A 21,856-nucleotide genomic window follows, 5' to 3' on the forward strand; every position below is an offset into this window, starting at 1 on the left:
AGGTAGAGGTGAGAGGAAGTGTTAGGTGTAAGAGGAGATGCAAGTAAACAATATTGCAGCAGGATATAGCGTTTGAAACTCACCATTTGGGACTAAGCAAGACACAAAGGCTGTCAAGAATCCGATCAAGGAAGGAAACATTCAGCAGCTAGCACCACACAGTTTGTTCAGTGACAAGTCTAATATTACACTGTTAGAGTTTTGTCAACATCACCTAAAGATATTTTATAATCACATGAATCAGCTCACAGTCTGGCCTCCGAGGGAAATTGTCCAAATAGGGCGATTTCACGTAATGATTTCATGCATTCTTAAATTGACACAATTCCTTTGAGACTGCAGTGTGGAGTGAAACAGACCAATGGGTTGGCAATACGAGAATATTATACAGCAGGAGGTCTCTGTAACTGGCCTGGTGGTGAAACAAGTCGTCATCAATTCCAAGCAAGGTCAGAGTAGATCCTCCTGACGCCTTCTTGGGCCAGTTATTGTAGGGCCAGAAGTAGCAAGTATATCAGCCAACAGTTTTAACTTACAGAGCAAAGAAGCAGATGCAATATTTAATAGCTAATGACAGCAGCAGTTGTTTCGACATAGAGTCTGACACAGAGGAAACAGAAATACTAATAGTGGTGCTGCATTGCTATTTCAATGTAACTTGGTGCAAGCCAAAATTTCCACTCCTGTGGGTAATGGGAGAATTCAAGGCACAGTGAAAAGTTTTCTCTATAGATAACTCATGAGGTAATTTGTTCAGGTTTCATAGTCTTAGCAGATTTGGTGTCTTGTACAATGGCTCAAGCACTCTCAGGTACACATCTTTAAAGAGTCAACGTTATACGAGCAAATAATGCAGAAGCCCTTGAACTAGTTTGTGAAAATGTTATCCCAACGTCACAGATGGGGTCAGTGACAAAGTGACCAGATCACATCAGCTATCCACTTCAAAATAAGTTGCAGCAAAGGAGGGTGATGCCAATTAATGACATGACATAGGCAGGACCCCATTGCCAATTCCATTCAAGCTTGACCAAACCCCAATTACACTCAATTTCAAAAGTGCTTGCAAGCAAACCAAAAACCTTACTGTCCCATAAGCTCCATACATAGGGTGAAATGAGCTCTGAAAAACTGGCCACCTGTGAGCAACTCTTACACAATTTTGCGAAACAGACAATTAAGAAATCCAACCTTCCCACATTCCTGCAATTCCAGTTTATTATTCAGCCTTGACTCAAAACTACCAGTGGCAGAAGTGCCTTCCGCTATCATCCCAGTGCGTCCCAGTACAATTACCTTTTTAAACTGGTCTCTCTGAATCTCTTTCAATCTGAAAGGCGCCTACTAATGTCCATGATGTCTGACCGAGGTTCTAGTAACACATCCTTAAATCTGTCTGGTTTGGGGTCAGTTTTAGTTTGCTTATGCACTTGTTAAAGCACTTTGATAAGGTAGAGGTACTATATAAATGCAAGGTATTTTCAATGTGCAATCAAGAAAAATGCACCATCCACACCCCATCCCTTTGGCCTGAATTGCCATCCCACTGGCAAAGGGAAAAAGGCGTCCAGTCGATAAATCTGTTGGGAAGCACTGGAGTTCAAGTTTGGCAACTCAACCTTTGTAGGTAGATCACAGGCAGAAACTCTTTTTCAAATACAAGTAGCGCCTCGACTTACGAACTTAATCCGTTCCGGGACCCGGTTTGCGAACCGAAAAGTTCACGAACTGAATCAATTTTCCCATTGGTTGGATATTCAAAGCGCGCATAGCAAAGCAGAACAGTGACAATGGAAACCACGGGCTTTTTGCGTTCGTACCTTCGTTCGTACCTTGAATTTCGTACGTACGTTGAAGCAAAATTTTATGTACATTCCTGTTCGTAAACCGATTTGTTCGTGAACGGGGTCGTTCGTATGTCGAGGCGCTACGAGACGGAGGAAAATACAATTGCTGCTCAAATTGACAATCATAAAATCAAATCAATGCTTGCAGGAGCAGAGTTTAATGACACATTCTGATTCCAGTCAAACTCACTTATGGAGTCCACTTCCTGTTGGAGCCAACTGGGAATCTCTCCCAATTCCAACACTCAGACAAACAGCACATCCTTTGGTTAATACCCCACAGGCAGTGCATCAAATTAGGCCTTTCTGGATCCAAATCACAGAAGTGTGTGACTTTTCAAGAATTCAAGCTAACATGGCACCAGCAGTTTCACACGCTCACTAGTGAACTTTTTGAAACATGTAAACAACAGCAAAACAATACAGATGGTGGAACTCTGTATCAAAATGAAACACAGTCGGTCAGGGAGTCTCTGTGGAGAGGAAAACAGAACTAATGTTTCATGTTGTCAATATTTTCAGCAGATCTGGAACTGAAACAAATGATTTTGCAAAAGATCATGCAAATTCTCAATATAGAGAATGAATTTTGCAATAATAAAGCATCAGTCATGACCCTCAGGATATACCACAGCATAGGCACCACAGCAAAGTAGGATCCCACAGACAGAGATGTGCCAATGGTCAATATCTATAAAGAATGATAATTAGCCAGTACACTGGGTGGAACCTTCCTACTGTGAGGTCGATTTCACAGTTAGATGGTTTCAAATTAAACACCATACACCACAATGACCACATCACAGAGGAAGTGGAGGAGGCATGGCGTGTCAATTGTCGATTCAATTCCACCGGAATGAAAAATTCCTGGGATTCAAAAATGAACAGGACACAAACAGGCCAAAACTAACCATTTCACTTCTGTCTACACCCAAGGAAAGGTTCCATTAGGCAATTGATTACATACACAGTACCATGACCCTGCTGCAGTAACCTCCTTTTGAGTGTGGTCACATTCAGGTAGAGAAGGCAAAGAAGGCCATCACAGAAGATGAAATTGTGTGAAACTCTTAGCTGAAAACAAAAACATTTTGAAGAGTTGATATAGGCCCTGGGTCAAAAAGAGACCAAAAAGCACAGGACAACATAATACTGATATTTAGGATCAGTGAGCTCCAAACCGAAAATACCAGGAAGAAACGGAGGGATGGGCATGAAAGGCCAGTTTTTTCGTTAAAAAAAAGACGTAGAGCTGGCATACGCAAAACTAGAAACTGACGACAAAACCCAGCAGGTCTGACAGTATCCATGGGGAGAAAGCAGAGTTAATGAATTGGAAATATCAACTCTGGCTTTCTTCCTTTAGGTGTTGCCAGATCTGCTGAGTTTCACCAACAACCGTTTCAGCATCCACATTTTGTTTTATAACAGGAGAGCAGGTACGATGAGTCAAATGGCCTCTCTAGCGACACAGTTCATTTTGAGCCATACAGTATGAGGATGAAGTAATGGTGGCAGTGATTTCAGAAACAGTTTAAAGGTGACAAATTAAAACAATCACAGCAAAGGGTAGAAGTTCACAGCTAACTTTTCCAGTCAGTGCTGACACCCTGGGTGATAACACAGCTATTAGGCACATAATAATCCAACACAGGTAAGAGAAGACAGCAGGAGAGTGAAAGCAGCACAACACACACCTGGGGGCAACACATGACCAAGCTTCAGTATTGTGTGCCTGGAGTGAAGTCTGATTCACATACGCATAATCACTCATTCAGTACAACTGTAAATTGCTGCCACCAGAATGCACTCATTTGTCACAAAGATGACTCAAAAACACAAGCCACTACATCAATTGCAGCTTGCAGCAGCCCCCAAAGTAATAATGTCCCAAGACACTACACTGGAGCATAATCATGCAGAAATTGACATAAATATCAAGCAGGTCACTAAAAGCTTGGTCGATTTGAAGGGTAACTTCAGCAAAGGAGACAGATAAAGAGACAACGAGGCTCAGGGAGGGAATTCCACTGTAAAACATGCATGCAGCTGAAACATAGAGACCCCTTGTAAAGGAAAGGAAATCAGGGATGTACAGGAAGAGCAGATAGATCTCAGTTCCAGGGCTGGAAGAAGAGTTAGTGGTGAGAATTTTATCGACATAAAGAGCTGGTGCAGGTCAGTTAGCAGGCACAATGGATGTGTGGCACTGATGGGAATTTGCAGAGTTTTGGAGGAAAGAGCAAGTGGGCACATTAAAAAAGACAGTATACTGAGCAGCCCACAGCCAACATTACCTGGGGATTCTCAAACATGAGCAATGATCTTCATTACGTTTGGCACTGCTGTTAAGTGAGGCACAAGAAAATGTGTATTTTTAGGTGAATTCTGAAAGCTCCAGAGCCAAGATCTTAACATAACTTTAGTATTCAATCATTTCCCTGTCTCCATCTCAAACAACAACATTGAAAGAAGTAACACAGAGTGGCAGTGTTGAATTCAATTTGCCAGTGTCAATTGGAAAAAGTCACTTTCCCTTTCTTAAAAAAGTACCTGTATTATATATTTTTTAAAAATATTGCATTAATATAGTATGAATGTTTACTGTGGGAAGGACATGGAAGGTATAGAATGTAGGGAAATAGATGGTGACATCTTGAAAAATGTCCAGATTACAGAGGAGGAAGTGCTGAATGTCTTGAAATGCATAAAAGTGGATAAATCCCAGGACCGGATCAGGTGTACCCCAGAATTCTGTTGGAAGCTAGAGAAGTGATTGCTGGGTCCCTTGCTGAGATATTTGTATCATCGCTGGTCACAGGTGAGGTGACGGAAGACTGGAAGTTGGCTAACGTGGTGCCACTGTTTAAGAGGGATGGTAAGGACAAGCCAGGGAACTGTAGACCAGTGAGCCTGATATTGGTGGTGGGCAAGTTGTCGGAGGGAATCCTGAGGGACAGGATGTACATGTATTTGGAATGGCAAGGACTCATTAAGGATAGTCAACATGGCTTTGTGCGTGGAAAATCATGTCTCACAAACTTGATTGCATTTTTGAAAAAGTAACAAAGAGGATTGATGAGGACAGAGCGGTAGATGTGATCTATATGGACTTCAGTAAGGCATTCAACAAGGTTCCCCATGGGAGACTGGTGAGCAAGGTTAGATCTCATGGAATACAGGGAGAACAAAACTGGCTCAAAACTGGCTCAAAAGGTAGAAGACAGAGGGTGGTGGTGAAGGGTTGTTTTTCAAACTGGAGGCCTGTGACCAGTGGAGTGCCACAAGGATCGGTGCTGGGTCCACTACTTTTTGTCATTTATATAAATGATTTAGGTGTGAGCATAACAGGTATATAGTTAGTAATTTTGCAGATGACACCAAAATTGGAGGTGTAGTGGACAGTCAAGAAGGTTACCTCAGATTACAACAGGATCTTGATCAGATGGGCCAATGGGCTGAGAAGTGGCAGATGGAGTTTAATTCAAATAAACATGAGGTGCTGTATTTTGGGAAAGCAAATCTTAGCAGGACTTATACACTTAATGGTAAGGTCCCGGTGAGTGTTGCTGAACAAAGAGACCTTGGAATGCAGGTTCATAGCTCCTTGAAAGTGGAGGAACAGGTAGATAGGATAGCGAAGAAGGCGTTTGATATGCTTTCCTTTATTGGTCAGGGTATTGAGTACAGGAGTTGGGAGATCATGTTGCAGTTGTACAAGACATTGGTTAGGCCACTTTTGGAATATTGCATGCAATTCTGCTCTCCTTCCTATCGGATGTTGTAAAACTTGAAAGGGTTCAGAAAAGATTTACAAGGATGTTGCCAGGGTTGGAGGATTTGAGCTACAGAGAGAGGTTGAATAGGCTGGGGCCGTTATCCCTGCAGCGTCAGAGGCTGAGGGGTGACCTTATAGAAGTTTATAAAATCATGAAGGGCATGGATAGGATAAATAGACACAGTCTTTTCCCTGGGGTAGGGGAGTCCAGAATTAGAGGGCATAGGTTTAGGGTGAGGGGGTTTTCATGCAGAGGGTGGTACACATATGGAATGAGCTGCCAGAGGAAGTGGTGGAGGCCAGTACAATTGCAATATTTAAAAGACATCTGAATGGATACATGATTGGAGAGTTTGGAGGGATATGGGATGGGTACTGGCAGGTGGGACTAGATTAGGTTAGGATATCTGGTTGGCATGGACGAGTTGGACTGAAGTATGTGTTTCCATGCTGTACACCTCTATGACTCTATGACTCTTTCATGACCATTGGATGTCTCAAAGTGCTTTACAAACAACAACCCTGATTGCAGGGAAAATGTAATGTAGTGCTAACGTCTCTGGACGAGTATTCCAGGGCACAAGCTATTTGAGTCATACAGTCATAGAGATGTACAGCATGGAAACAGACCCTTCGGTCTAACCCGTCCATGCCGACCAGATATCCCAACCCAATCCAATCCCACCTGCCAGCACCCGGCCCATATCCCTCCAAACCCTTCCTATTCATATAACCATCCAAATGCCTCTTAAATGTTGAAATTGCACCAGCCTCCACCACATCCTCTGACAGCTCATTCCATACACGTACCACCCTCTGCGTGAAAAATTTGCCCCTTAGGTCTCTTATATCTTTCCCCTCTCACCCTAAACCTATGCCTTCCAGTTCTGGACTCCCCGACTCCAGGGAAAAGACTTTGTCTATTTATCCTATCCATGCCCCTCATAATTTTGTAAACCTCGAGAAGGTCATCCCTCAGCCTCCGACGCTCTAGGGAAAACAGCCCCAGCCTGTTCAGCCTCTCCCTGTAGCTCAGATCCTCCAACCCTGGCAACATCCTTGTAAGTCTTTTCTGAACCCTTTCAAGTTTCACAACATCTTTCCGATAGGAAGCAGACCAGAATTGCACGCAATATTCCAACAATGGCCTAACCAATGTCCTGTACAGCCACAACATGACCTGCCAACTCCTGTACTCAATACTCTGACCAATAAAGGAAAGCATACCAAACGCCTTCTTCACTATCCTATCGACCTGCGACTCCACTTTCAAGGAGCTATGAACCTGCACTCCAAGGTCTCTTCGTTCACCCACACTCCCTAGGACCTTATCATTAAGTGTATAAGTCCTGCTAAGATTTGCTTTCCCAAAATGCAGCACCTTGCATTTATCTGAATTAAACTCCATCTGCCACTTTAGCCCATTGGCCCAGATCCTGTTGTAATCTGAGGTAACCCTCTTCGCTGTCCACTACACCTCCAATTTTGGTGTAATCTGCAAACTTACTTACTGTACCTCTTATGCTCGCATCCAAATCATTTATGTAAATGACAAAAAGTAGAGGGCCCAGCACCAATCCTTGTGGCACTCCACTGGTCACAGGCCTCCAGTCTGAAAAACAACCCTCCACCACCCTGTCTTCTATCTTTGAGGCAGTTCTGTATCCAATTGGCTAGTTCTGTCTGTATTCCATGAGATCTAATCTTGCTAATCAGTCTCCCATGGGGAACCTTGTTGAATGCCTTACTGAAGTCCATATAGGTCACATCTACCGCTCTGCCCTTATCAATCTTCTTTATTACTTCTTCAAAAAACTCAATCAAGTTTGTGAGACATGATTTCCCACACACAAAGCCATGTTGACTATCCCGAATCAGGCCTTGCCTTTCCAAATACATGTTGTCAAGGGTTTGATTTAGACGATGCAGATGGGCAAATGTGAATTCAATAAAAATGTGGAATTAAAAGCCTATGTAATGATGATGATGATGATGAAATTACTGTTAATTGTCATGAAAATACATATGCTTCACCAATGCCCTTTTTGGGAAAAAAAAATCAGTCGTCCTTACTCTTTCTGGTTTCCATGCCACTCCAGATCCACAACAATGGCACTGATACTTAACTGACCTCTAAAATGGCGAAGGGAACCAAACAATCAATTCAAGGACATTTAGGGATGGACAACAAATGCTGCCCTTTCCAAATGCTCAGATTCCTTATAAGACTGCAAAAAAAAGGTAACTTTTGGAAGTGCAAACATTATCATTATGAAAGAAATGTGGCAGACAATTTTGCACATAGCAAGTCACAAAGAGAAAATGTAACAACAAAGAGTTTTGGACGGCATGATAGGAGCAGCACCAGGCATATCTAAAATTTAGGTATCAACCTGCTGAAGAACTGCGTCCATCTTAAACAGTGTAAATAGCAAGTAATAGGCAGAGCTAAGCAATCTCACAACTAACAGGTCAGATCAAAGTTCTGCAGTTCTGCCGTGTCCAATTGCGAATGGTGGCAGACAATTAAACATGTCACTGGAGGAGGACGTTCCACAAATATCCCCATTGTCAACGATGGGGGAGCCCAGCACATCAGTGCAAAGATGGGTTTCCAACATTTACAACAATCTTCAGAAAGAAGTGCCCAAGTGGATGATCCATCTCAACCTCTTCCTGAGGTCCCCAGCAACACAGATGTCAGTCTTCAGCCAATTTGATTCACTCCACACAACATCAACAGACAGTTGGAGGCACTGGATACTGAAAACACAATGGACCCTGACAACATTTCAGCAACAGGACTGGAGACTTGTCCCCTAGCCAAGCTCTTCCAGTACAGTTATACTTACACTGGCTCCTATTCAACCTGGTAAATTGCCAGGTACGTCCTGTACACAAAAAGCAGGACAATCCAACCTGGCCAATTAGCACCCCATTAGTCTACTCTTGATTATTATTAAAGTGATGGATGAGGTCATCATTGATACCAAACAGCACATGCTCAGCAATAACCCGCTCCCTTAGTTCAATGACGCTCAGGTTGGGTTCTGCCAGGACCACTCAGCTCCTGCCCTTTCTACAGCTTTGGTGGACTAAAGAGTTGAATTCCAGAGGTGAGGTGAGAGTGACAGCCCTTGAAATCAAGGGTACGTTTGACCAAGTGTAGTATCAAGGAGCCGTAGCAAAGTTGTAGTCAATAAGAAACAGGGGCAAAATTCTCTGATGGTTGGAGTCAAACCTTGCACAAAGGAAGATTGTGGCTGTTGTTGTTGTTGTTGTTGTTAGGGGGTCAGGTCACTTTAGCTCCAGGATATCTGTGCAGGAGTTCCTCATGATAGTGCTCCACGCCCAACCATTTTAGCTGCTTCAGTAATTGCACCACTGTGTCAGCCTCAATTTTGTTTTGGCTCAAACCCACCTTATGATTCCAATATTTTGGATAAATCGGTCCTTAGGAATTTGCAACAGATTTCCCCATTTTCAGTATGGCGGGGAACCAGACGGGAAATTATTGTCCAAGAATATTTTGCGGTTAAAAGACATATATATGTAAGGAAATGTTAAATGGTAAAGGTTAATCATTGGCAATTTCAGTCAGACAAGCTATTTTTACAAAGACAGTTAAAAAAAATATAAGCTCTAGCTAACCATAAAAATTGTGACCGTCTGTGCATAAACATGCAGCCTGCCAAAAAAAAAAACACTATTGCCACGTATTGATTCTGTAAGGACTAAATTATTAGGGCAAGTCTGGTGTACAATTAATTCAGAGATACTGCATCAAAATTAACCATTCGGGGTCTAATGAAGTAATTATAGACTGCAATGTATTACTGCAAGTTTCCATCTCAAACTTCGTCACATTAAAAGTTTTATGTCATTTTTCGGACTTGGATGGAAAGCTGCACTCATGTCTATGGTTCATTCACCGTAGATCTCATTTGAAGTGGTTTGTGTGGAGCTGCTTCCCACTATGATCAACTGGATAAAGGAATGTGACACTGAAAGAAGGCAATTATCAAACCATTTCACCCATTGGTCCTTACAGCCCACTGAACACCTTAATTTTAAAATGCTTACTTTTTTTTAAAAAATGTGATCGTGGTCATTAAGGCTACTAAGATTTTATTCCGAAGCTATTGGTTGGTGAGAGCCTGGAAATGTCCTCCCTCCCACCCAGCTCACCCACTGAGTCCTCCGTCCACACACAAAGGATCAATTTTGGTCATTGCGTATGGAGTCAGAGAGATGTACAGGCCCTTCGGTCCAACTTATCCATGTTGATCATATGTCCTGAATTAATTGAGTCCCATTTGCCAGCCTTTGGCCCATATCCCTCTAAACCCTTCCTATTCATATAGCCATCCAGATGTGTTTTTTTTTAAAATTGTACCAGCCTTCACCACTCCTTCTGGCAGCTCATTCCATACACGTATCACCCTGTGTATGAAAAAGTTGCCCCTTAGGTCCCTTGTAAGTCATTTTTTAATGTGAAGTTTCTATAACTAGTGTTCTAGTTGAACACACTACTCCTCACAAGCTTCCTTTATTTCACTTCCCTCTGCTCTCACTTCTGTCCATGAAGAGAAAAGCACCAAACTTTTAAGTAAGTACCTTTTCAAATTCCACCCATGGTCTTTCTCTGATCAGTTAGCCACGTAACATTGGCACTACACTCAATAGTTACATTCAATTGTGCGGTATGGGCACTGATGATCATATGTAATTGTCCTTCACAAGGGGAACCAATGCAGTCCACATGATGTAGGTAGATGTGCTGTGTTACTTCATCATCTCAGAGCCAAAACTCAGTCATGGTTTAAAATAAATCACTGGGCGAAAGTGAGGACTGCAGATGCCGGAGATTAGAGTCAAGAGTGTGGTGCTCGAAAAGCACAGCAAGTCAGGCAGCATCCGAGGAGGAAGTCCTAATGAAGGGCTTTTGCCCAAAACGTCGATTCTCTTGCTCCTCGGATGCTGTCTGACTTGCTGTGCTTTTCCAGCACCACACTCTCAACTTAAAGTAAGACACGCATGACAAATGACTAGTCTGGCCATCAAGTACTAAATCTTTCTTGACCGTATTAAGGTATGGTGTCACTCCCTTGTCCCTCTAAACCTAACAACAACTCGGAGGGAAGGAACAAACTCAAAACTGTTATTTGGTCACTGTGCTCTGATCTCCCTTCACGTGGACACAGTCCTCAGTTTGGACGCTGACCACAAGATAAATATGGGATTCACGTGGCCGAAAACCCAGGTTATGGGGCGAATGGCAACAGTTTGCAAAGCTCCGTAACTGGGATAATAAACTTGATGCCAAGAATCAGAACATGGCCAACTGGGTGAAGCAGCACCTCCTTCCGACGGGTCACAAGGTCGAGATGGCCCAGAATGAAGCAACAGTTAAGGAGGAGGCTCTTTGGCAAGTCCAAGGCAATACTGCAGCAAACTTTCAAGGAATGAGAGATAAAGAATTATCGGGCACTGTTACTGGCTGTGCCAATGCCACAGTATAGAAGTTTTATAGCAGATGCCTCTTTGCTGAAGAAACACAGGAGCTGGAGTAGGCCATTCAATCCCTCCAGCCTGTTACACTATTACATTCGATCGTAACTGATCTTCTATCGCAACGCCATTTCCCCACACTATCCCTTGATACTTTTAATATTTAGAAAATCTACTGATCTCATTCCTCAATCACTAAGCCTCTGCAGCCCTTTGGGGTAGAGAATTCCAAACATTCACCACTGTCAGTGAAGAAAGTCTTCCAGTCCTAAATGACCCGCCCTTATTCTGAGACTGTTTCCTCTGCTTCCACCTTCACCACCATCCCCCCACCCCCACCCCCACCCCCCTACTCAGGGGAAATAGCCTTCCTACATCAAGCCCTATAGGAATTTTGCAGACTGTGCCTGTGCAGCCCATTTTGCCTCTTCACTGTCAAGTAAGCACCTCTCTTGGTGACGCAGTGGAAGGTGAACAGGAATCAGGCAAATCAGAAGCGAGAGGCATCCATCCCTGGTCAAGTTCTCTCCTCACAAGTGAAAGTGGGATTCCCATTGTCTCAATGGTGGGGCACATCAACAAAATGCCAGTGCACAAAATTCCCTTACCGTTTAAGAAAAAGAATAAATTTAAGCGTTTGCAATGCCAACCCTGAAATGATTTTCACAGCAGCACTGTCACTTTGCACGTATTTGGGCCAATCCTTGATCCCAAGGATGCTGCTACACTCTGTAGCAGCAAATTACTGGAGATGCTGGAATCTGAACTGATATAAAAAAAAGCTGGAGATTTTAGGGGGTCAGGCAGCATCACTGAAAGAAAGCAAGCTAATGGTTTGAGTATAGATGACTCTTCAGAGCTGCTACACTCAGCCTGACCGAGATCTGGGTGAGCACAATTCTCCTTGAAGCAAGCTGAAAAAACTGATGCATTCCATTTGACGTGGTTTGTGTCTGTAGCTGTCCTCTACAGCTCCCACTAGAATCTGTATCTTTAGCTCCATCATTCACCTGGTTACTACCATGTGCCACTCCAGTGGTAAGAAAGGTTGGCATGTTGCTGCAAGATTCCAAGCAGAAATTATTCACCTCCACATCTACCCGGTTATGATAGTGGCTTTTATTCACCACAACAGCATTGCTCATCTCTTTTCCTAACTTTGTACCCTCATGAAAACTTCAAACTGGTTTTATCACACCCCCGTGGCTCAGATTTTTAAAAGACCCTCACGTAGGCCTGGATCTCTACATCCACATTCTTCAGATTAAACTGATTCATAGCTCTTCCAGACCCTGTCCTCCTCCTCTGTATTGGCACTGGAAGGGGCGCAGAGGAGTTTGAGTACAGAATTGAGAAGGTTGCCTTATGAGAAGAGATTGAGTAGATTGGGACTGTACTCACTGGAATTTAGAAGAATGGGGGGGGGGGGGGGGGAGGAATCTTATAGAAACATAAAATTATTCAGGGAATAGATAGGATATAAGCAAGGAGGTTATTTCTACTGGCAGGTGAAACTAGAACTGGGCGGAATAGTCTCAAAATAAAAGGGGGAGCAGATTTAGGATGGAGTTGAAGATGAACTACTTCACCCAACTGATCGTGCATCTGTAGAATTTCCTGTCCAATGATGTAATTGAAGCTAACTTGTTAAAAATAGTTTTAAGGCAAAAGGTTGGTTTTTGAAGAGTAAAGGAATTAAGGGTTATGGTGAGCGCGCAGGTAAGTGGAGCTGAGTCCATGAAAAGATCAGAGCTGAAAATGTGTTGCAGGAAAAGCGCAGCAGATCTCCAGCATCTGCAGTCCTCACTTTCTCCTCCATGAAAAGATCAGCCATGATCTTACTGAATGGCAGAGCAGGCTCAAATGGGTCAGATGGCCTACTCCTGCTCTTATGGTCCTCAGAAATTCAACAGAACTCCCCTATTAATGTAGCACTGGCCTGTGGGCAGCTAACTATTGTCAGCTGGTGGGTGAACAGTGAGTGGACTAAAACCAGTCTTAATGCCCTGAAGCAAAGAGAAGAAAGCAAACCATATGTTCAGTCAAACTTTTTGATCCAGTGTTTCTTTTTTAGCCATTCACCAGTAGTTGGGGGCAGATGCTTGGGAAGGGTATCAGTAGATTTGGCAACAATGCTTCTTCTCATCTGCCAAAGAAGAAAAATCAGCCTCCTGGGTCTGAGGCCCATTGATCGATGGCCCAACTTGACTAGGTGTCTTCAGCTGAGGAAAATGACTATGAGGCAGGGTTGCAGTATCTTGTTCAAGGTTCAAGTGGGGGAAAAAAAACAGCATTTTCCACGTGGGAAAAAAAAATCTTCTTTACTTAATGCTAATATTGGAGATACTGCAGAGATGTTTTCAGACTTGGAACATTTTCAGACTACGAACCTATAGCCAACAGCAAGTTTTCTGGTTTAATCTTCCGTAAAGTGGTGAACCGGCTACGAGATCACTGTTCGATTAGGAATGGCAGCCAGCACTCCCACTGCATTGGTGGTCAATACTAATGGAAGGTTAGCTGTATTGGTAAGATAAATGGGTAAAGGGCATGGCTTAATTAAATATCCAGAGCAAGTATGAAGAGAGAATGTGAAGTTAGGAGGATGGTATCGCACGCAACAGCACTGAACAATCATAAGATCATGTCGTCCTGGGCCACCTGCAATTTCTGTAGCCCTTGTGAAGTGCATGAGCCAAACGTGCACAATGTGCATTAGGCTGTGGTCCATTTTTCTTTTCGGAGAGTTCTGTTCCACAGGTTTTGTTTACAGTTCAGCACCATGCTCTCAATCTTTAGACACACTGACATGGAAGCAATTGGGCAAGTCAGAGGACCTCTTTCTGAGTCTGTGCCTGAGCCTGCCCAAGGCCAGTTTCAGCCTTACCCTCTCAACATATTGTCTCCAGCTGCTTCATCAATGACCTCCCCTCCATCACAAGGTTTGAAATGCGAAGGTTTGCTGAATGATCAGCACCATTTGCAACTCTTCAGGTACAGAAGTCAGCTGTATGTAGTCCAAGACAATACCCAGACTTGGGTAGATAAGTGGGAAACATTCATACTGCTTAGTGCCAGGCAATGACCATCTCCAACATGAACTCTAACCACTGTCCCTGGCATTCTGCCATTACTGTAACCGAATCCATCATTAACATTCTGGAGATTGGAAACATAACTGGACTGTACAAATACTGTGGCTACAAGAGTAAGTTAGGAATCCTGCAGCGAGTAACTCAGCTCTTCACTCCCCAAGGGAGAAAGTGAGGTCTGCAGATGCTGGAGATCAGAGCTGAAAATGTGTTGCTGGAAAAGCGCAGGTCAGGCAGCATCCAGGGAACAGGAGAATCGACGTTTCGGGCATAAGCCCTTCTTCAGGAATTCCTGAAGAAGGGCTTCTGCCCGAAACGTCGATTCTCCTGTTCCCTGGATGTTGCCTGACCTGCTGCGTTTTCCAGCAACACATTTTCAGCTCTTCACTCCCCAAAGCATGTCCACCATCTACAAGGCACAAGTCAGGAATGAGATGGAATACTCCCCATTTATCTGGGTGAGTGCAGCTCCATCACCACAAGAATTTGACAGTATCCAAGACAAAGCAACCCACTTGAGTAGAACTACACCCATGATCCCCACCGCCATCATCGTCACTGACACTCAGGAGCACCATTCACAATCTACTAGATTCACTGCAGTAACTCACAAAGACTCCTTCAACAGTACTTTCCAAAGCCACATCTGCTACTATCGAGAGGGACATCAACGAGTGCAAGGAAACGCCATCACCCGCACATTCCCCTCCAGGTCATTCACCATCCTGATTCAGAACTTTACTGTCAATTTATCAAAATGCTGAACTCCCTTGCTGACAGCATTGGGGGTGTCACTACACCCAAAGGACTAATACTTACCCCTTCAAGGGGTTGCCATCTGTTTATTTTTGCTCAGTTAGGTTTTTTTTGTCCCCCCACTTCATACTTAACTAATTTAAGCTAAGATGTGATTGTTGGGGACAGTCTCAGTATTTATTCCTTTAATGAAACAATTCAGGTATTTTGCTTGACCATATTACTACATACCTTTGGAACAGATGGGTTTTGAAACCCAGGTCTCCTGTCTCAGAGATAGGGACACCACTCTATCAGCACAAGAGCCCAAATGGCCCATCTGTTCTATGAAGTAACTTACGTGCAACACTCGCCTCTGACCTGCACTCATAGCCAAAATATCTATGAGAGGTGTCCAATTGAGTTTCTGGAAATAGTAACCCCCAGGATGTTGATAATGGGGATTCAGCGATGTTAACACCATTGAATGCCAAATAGAGGCCACGAAGGACCTCAACTTGCCCCCTCCCTGATCATCAGCTACACTAGTGTGGCAGAAATTTGGTTAGTTTACTGACTGGGAAACCAGTTCAATCTAGCTACACTACGTCAGCGTTGGGTGGGAGGTGGGAGGTGGGCTTGACCTCCGATTGCCCTAATCTGCAGACAATCTGGAACTTGGATGGAGGTTAAAATAGCACCCACTGAAAGTGAGACCTTGACCCTGAGAGGACAAGACATAAAATGTACTCCCTTGCCACCAGGTATCCCAATGTGTATGCCTCAATGGGCAGACTTCAGGACCCTGAAACCACCAGCCTCTAAAGTTCCAGCAATTTCTGGGAAACCCGGGTGACTCATGCAGAGGCCTTGTGATAAGCTAAAATACTGGCCCCTCATTCAAGCAGTCAGATTTTAATGAGCTGATTGGCAGATGATTTGGCAAAGAGAAAGTGAGGACTGAAGATCAGAGTCAAGAGTGTGGTGCTGGAAAATGACAGCAGGTCAGGCAGCATCCGAGGAGCAGGAGAATTGACATTTCGGGCAAAAGCCCTTCATCATGATTTGGCAAGTTCATCACCTGGTATGTTCATGCTTTCCCCCAATAAAATCAAATCTCCTGAAAACCTTCACACAATGGCAACAGGAAGCCTCACCATTTCTTGCCAGGAGAAGTTGAGGACAATCAGATCAGATATGATCTCATCAAATACTGGAACAGACCTGACAGGCCAAAGGACCTAGCTCTGCTTCTACGTCTTAAGGTCAACACTGAAAATCCCAGGCAGCTCCAACCTCTGACTGCACAGCTGCCACCTCCAAATTGCTGGGTGCTGGGACATGCATGTTATTTAGAAGACTGCAATGTGGTTGCATGACTGCAGTTTGTCGCTTCCTTCCACTGTTAGGCCAGGCAGGAAATTGGAGTGAAGGACAAACAAATCAGCCATGATCCAGTTCAATGGTGGTATAGCCAAATGGTCTACTTCTGCTCCTGCATCTTACAGCTTTATGTAATTACAGCACCCAACTGCTGCCAATAGAACGATATTGCCTGAGGTTTCTCCACCATGCCACCCATATCTAACAATTTGGCCTCATCATACAGTCTTTTCCACCCAGTTACAAATAAGAAAGGGTGTGGAATGCAGAGATAAATTGAAACGAGCACTTTCTCTCCACCACTTTGCTCAGTTTCTAGGACTTGATCTCTGAAGGATTGGAAAGACAGCAAAAAGCAAACCAGATTTAAAAAATAAGAATAATAGCAAAGACTGGAAATTCTCCTTTCCAACTCCTTCAGCCTTCATAAGCAGCTGGCTTTAAAAAAAACTTACTCGAAGTTCCTAAACCAATATTTTATGGTTCAATTGTACCTCCTTTCAGGTGTATGATCCGAAATTTGCAAATTTCTCTGTAGAATTTCATATTGATAACTACTTTGTGAACTCCCTCCAGGATAGTCTTTCCCTTCCCTCAAGATGATATTTCAAGAATCTAACTCAGGCAGTAGGTAAATAATTGATGCTTCGGATACCATTAAGAGGAAGCAACGAACTCGAGAGAGTCAGATGATCAGAGTTTGCCGATTAAATCGGCCCTCTCCATAACGTGTTCCAGCCATCTGGTCATTGCTTTGTAATTTGAGCTCTCCTCCCCAACCCAGACCTGCGTTTTTCAACTGCAGTGGAGTTTTGACAAGGCCCGTACATCATTTAACCGCCCCACACTATATTTTGTGAATGTTATTGATACTAGATACACAACATCAGGAAATCCCAAAGCACTTTGCAGTCAATGAAAACCAAGGGAGCACAAGACGTGTGTGTGTACGTGTACACACTGGATCATCCAAGTGCAGGATTACCACCTTTGGATAAGGCTGTTTTGCATCCCTCAGCAACTTGCGTCTGCAGATGCAGCTTAATGTCTGACAATGTGTTACAACAAGATGTACCGAGTGGCTTCCAAGCTGAAAAGAGCACACATCAGTCAAGGGATAGAGGATCACAATATTATAAGGTAGTAATTTTTAGACGTGGACTTAAAAAAAAAAAGCATGATTCACTCTCTGTTAATGGACTGAAGATGAAGACGCATGGATCAGCAAGTCCCACCACAAAGGCCACATGGGAGTGAATAACAGGCGGTCAGGAATCTCAGGGGTGTATCAAGTACCGAGGCATCACATTAGTAAACTGCAAACTGGTCAGGGCAGCTTGTTAATTGCTTCTCTCAAATTTGGAGCCACTGAAAAATATGATACACAGCCTGAGTAAATCCTGAAAAAAGCAAAATGTTTTCCTCTGAAAAAGGTACTTTGAATTTGAGAAGTTTCTTTGGAATCCACTGATCATAGTCTTTCATATGAGAAATTCAACCAAACTCCATCTGCCCTGGCTCGACTGGATTTCAAAGTACAACATCGTGGGGGGGGGGGGGGGGGGGGGGGGGTTAGTCATGGTGTTTGAGTTAATATTTATAATTCAATCAACAACACAAATAAAAGTGATTTGCTCATTACCAGATTCTTAGATATTTCTAGATTTTTCATAACGACCTAGAAATTGATTATTACACAATTACATATTTCCCCCAGTGTCACACTTCACCACCTTGTACAGAGTACTGAGGGATCAGTCTGTTGGACAACCAGCCACACAGAGAGCAACAAGAAATAAACACACAAAATGGCAGCCCAGCAGGTTTTGCATCTGAAGTGAGACTTTTGCAAGCATTTCGGAACCAGAGGATATAACACATTAACATTGGTAGGAGCTTGCTCAAATCATCACACTATTTGCAAAGCTTAACAGTTGAAAAGGTCAATGCTTCAGAAAGTACTTCTTTAGACCTCTATTGTGCAGAGTACGGAGTTTAGGATTTGGGAGGTCATGTTGTGGCTGTACAGGACATTGGTTCGGCCACTATTGGAATATTGCGTGCAATTCTGCTCTGGATGTTGCCAGGGTTGGAGGATTTGAGTTATAGGGAGAGGCTGAACAAGCTGAGGCTGTTTTCCCTGGAGCGTCGGAGGCTGAGGGGTGACCTTATAGACGTTTATAAAATCATGAAGGGCATGGATAGGATAAATAGGCAAAGTCTTTTCCCTGGGGTGGGGGCGGGAGTCCAGAACTAGAGGACATAGGGTTAGGGTGAGAGGGGAAAGATATAAAAGAGAACGAAGGGGGTAACGTTTTCAAACAGAGGGTGGTGTGTATATGGAATGAGCTGCCAGAGGGAGTGATGGAGGTTGGTACAATTGCAACATTTAAAAGGCATCTGGATGGTATAAGAATAGGAGGGGTTTGGAGGGATATGAGCCAAGTGCTAGATTCAGTTGGGACATCTGATCGGCATGGATGAGCTGCACCGAAGCATCTGTTTCCATGTTGTACATCTCTATGACATCACTGGTGACAAGACGCATGCCGTAGAATTAGTTGTACACACACACACACACACACACAAAGATATAACCCTATCTCAGACAGACAGTCAGCACTCCACTTCACTTGGAAATGCAAACAATGAATACTTAGAGCAGCACATGGTTTGACCATGCAAATAGGGTATCAGACGACATTCACACGGGCCTAAATTCAGTTGATAAATGAACACCCCGAGCTTATCCAGCTTCTCTTCAGAACTTAACTGCTCCATCTGAGCAGCATTCTGGGTAATCTCCTCTGCACTCTCACCAGTGCAATCACATCCTTCCAACTCAACACTAAAAGCACCACCAGCTCCTACAACCTTCAGATATCTGCACCCTTCCCTTGCATGCTGCCTGACCTGCTGTGCTTTTCCAGCACCACACACTCAACTTTAATCTCTAGCATCTGCAGTCCTCACTTTCTCCTAGATATCAGTACCCCTAAAGGTGAAGCCTCTAGTGCATACCTAAGTTTGATCATTTCCCGTTAGTGGCTGCATTTTCAGTTGCCTCACTCCTAGGCAACTCTGTGGGCAGAACAGTGGCACAGTTGTTAGCACTGCTACCTTACAGTGGTAGAGATCTGGGTTCAATTCCTGCCTCAGGCGACTATCCGTGTGGAGTTTGCACATTCTCCCAGTGTCTGTGTGGGTGTCCTCTGGGTGCTCCGGTTTCCTCCCACAGTCCAAAGATGTGCAGGTTAGGTGAACTGGCCATGCTAAATTGCCCATAGTGTTAGGTGAAGGGGTAAGTGTAGGGGAATGGTTCTGGGTGGATTGCTCTTCGGAGGGTCGGTGTGGACTTGTTGGGCCGAAGGGCCTGTTTCCACACTAAGTAATCTAATCAAATCTAGGCTCTCCCAAAACCTCTATATCTTCCCATTCATCTCTCTCCTTCCACATGTCCCTTTCTCTGTACTTAAAATTTAAAACTTTTCCATGTTGGATTTTGTTCAATTCTGACAAAGACAGTTGACCAGACATCTTGAATGGGACCTCCCACCACTAATCCCCCCCCAAAACCCCTCTCACCTCCCCACCATGCCCCCATTCACTACCCTCTACCCAAAAGTGCTTGGAGACACCAAATATTGGTTAAAAACACCACACACTTCCAAAGACAGTTGTCCTAATTGGCCCCAGGTTACCCCATTCAGGATTGGCAGCTCCAGTTCCTCACCACTGGAAGAGGTTGGCTTGCTCAGGTAGATCAGGGACCACAAGGGCAATTAAATGCAGATGGCTCCTTAGATATAAATTTTTAAAAGTAGAACTATCCAGGGCAAAGTTGCTAAGCCTCCCAAAATCATAAAAACATGGAATGCCTACAATGTGGAAGCAGACTATTCAACACATCTGGTCCATACCGACCCTCTGAACAGCATCCCACCCAGACTCATCTCCCTACCCTGGCCCTGTAACCTCTCATTTCCCATGGCTAATCCAGCCAGCCTGCACATCATAAAAATCACAGAATCCCTAAGTGTGGAAACGGGCCCTTCAGCCCAACAAGTCCACATTGACCCTCCGAAGGGTATCCCACCCAAACCCATTCCCCTACCGTATTACAGTACATTTATCCCTGACTAATGCACTGAGCCTAGACATCCCTGAACACTATTAGCATGGTCAATTCATCTAACCTGCACATCTTTGGACTGTGGGAGGAAACCCACGCAGACATGGGGAGAATGTCTGCGTGGAGTTTGCAGTCGCCTGAGGCTGGAATTGAACCTAGGACCCTGGTGCTGTGAGGCAGCAGTGCTAACTACTGAGCCATGTTAAGAGGGATATGGGCCAAAGGGTTGTACCAAGGGGTCTGTTTCCATGCTGAATGACTCTACAAGAGACCCCTTTCATTAGACCAGGGCAAGTAGTTTTCTTCCATCACATTGGTCCAGTCGTTCCCAATATTTAAGAAGAGGATAGTGGCAATAATCTTCACAGGAAGCTTGCTGTTGAATTGTGATCAAATTGGCTACTGGTTCTTAGGGCTAAAAGGATCACAGGGTATAGAGAGAAAGCGGGAACAGGAGACGGAGTTGGATGATCAGCCATGATCATAGTCAATGGCAGAACAGGTTTGATGAGGTGAATGGCCTATTCCTGCTCCTATTTTCTACGTTTCACGAGCAGCCACTCATATAGTGTAGTGAGTGGGCTTACAATAGGACTGTCTGCAAAATTCAGACTTATTGGGTCAGTAATTAACTTAAGTTGAACTAGGTTCCCCTCTGCCAGGAGTGTACTGGGAGCCTTCTCAATACCACTTACCCCTTTACCTGGTCCCCCTCCCCCATCCCCAAACCAGAAAAAAATTTGTTTAGTTACATTTCTGTTCTGGTGTGTTAAAGGTGCTTCATAATGACCAATGGGCTGATGAATGGCAGCTGGAGTTTAATTCAGATTAATGCGAGCTGTTGCATTTTGGTAAGACAAGCCAGGGCAGGACTTGCACGGTTGATGGTAGCGTCCTGTGAAACAGCGACACCTAGCGGTGCAGGTGCACAGTTCCTTGAAGATGGCGTCACAGGTAGACAGGGTGGTGAAGAACGGGAGTTTTAGATCAGAATGGCGCCGGGAAAGCACAGCAGGTCAGGCAGCATCCGAGGAGCAGGAAAATTTACGTTTCGGGCAAAAGCCCTTCATCAGGAATAGATGAAGGGCTTTTGCCCAAAACGTCGATTTTTCTGCTCCTCGGATGCTGCCTGACCTGCTGTGCTTTTCCAGCACCACTCTGATCTAAACTCTGGTTTCCAGCATCTGCAGTCCTCACTTTTGCCTGAGTGGTGAAGAACATTTGGCATGTCTGCCTTTATCATTCACAGCATTGAGTACAGGAGGTGGGATACCCTGTTACAGCTGTACAAGATATTGGTAAGGCCACATTTGGAGTACAGCATATAATTCCAGTCACCTTGCCATGGGAAAGATATTAACCTGGAAAAGGTGCAAAG

The 21,856-nt window shown here is 44.1% G+C and overlaps 1 protein-coding gene across 3 annotated transcripts in view; it reads right to left on the minus strand.

Annotated features, from left to right (window-relative positions):
* The window catches only part of LOC122563092 (solute carrier family 45 member 3), a 138,316-nt gene that overhangs the window by 85,108 nt on the left and 31,352 nt on the right, over window positions 1–21,856 (minus strand). The window contains exon 1 of one of the 3 annotated variants that reach the window (XM_087973506.1): window positions 84–105. The exons of the other annotated variants lie outside the window; for them this stretch is intronic. The gene's annotated coding sequence lies outside the window, so the exon portion shown is untranslated. Of the gene's footprint in view, window positions 1–83; window positions 106–21,856 lie in introns of those variants that run through there. 3 annotated transcript variants of the gene reach the window in all.

Source organism: Chiloscyllium plagiosum, unplaced genomic scaffold, assembly GCF_037043375.1.
Source record: "Chiloscyllium plagiosum isolate Xiang-an unplaced genomic scaffold, Cpla_swu_hap1 HiC_scaffold_26, whole genome shotgun sequence".
NCBI lineage: Eukaryota > Metazoa > Chordata > Chondrichthyes > Orectolobiformes > Hemiscylliidae > Chiloscyllium > Chiloscyllium plagiosum.